This window comes from Penaeus monodon, chromosome 32 (assembly GCF_015228065.2).
Source record: "Penaeus monodon isolate SGIC_2016 chromosome 32, NSTDA_Pmon_1, whole genome shotgun sequence".
Classification (NCBI taxonomy): domain Eukaryota; kingdom Metazoa; phylum Arthropoda; class Malacostraca; order Decapoda; family Penaeidae; genus Penaeus; species Penaeus monodon.
The window spans coordinates 21,076,636-21,077,006 of NC_051417.1; the positions used below are offsets into that span (position 1 = coordinate 21,076,636).

A 371-nucleotide genomic window follows, 5' to 3' on the forward strand; every position below is an offset into this window, starting at 1 on the left:
GGAAGGGTTAGGCGAGGCGAGTCATTTCGGAGAGAACAGTGAGAGAATTTTGGGTTTGTGTATATGGTGTGGGTTGATGTTTACATTATTATATATGTGCGGCTGACGTGTGCTTTTGTATGTATTTGTGGAGATACTATTCATATATATGCTTTTGTGTAAACATTTACCGACATAAGCATACATTGATAAAGGTAAGAAATATGTTCGTGGATACATATTTTAGGATACACTTATTTTCCCTTTTTTTGTCAGGTTCCACATCAACATCTTTTTACCTTTCTTAATCAGTACCCAATATTTGTTTAAAGTCTATTATTGGAATCCTATTCTAGACATGTCTTGAGTTTAACTATTACAAAACGATAAAT

The 371-nt window shown here is 33.4% G+C and overlaps 1 protein-coding gene across 1 annotated transcript in view; it reads right to left on the reverse strand.

Moving 5' to 3' along the window:
* The window catches only part of LOC119593603, a gene marked incomplete at its 5' end in the record, with an annotated part of 118,927 nt that overhangs the window by 47,022 nt on the left and 71,534 nt on the right, over positions 1–371 (reverse strand).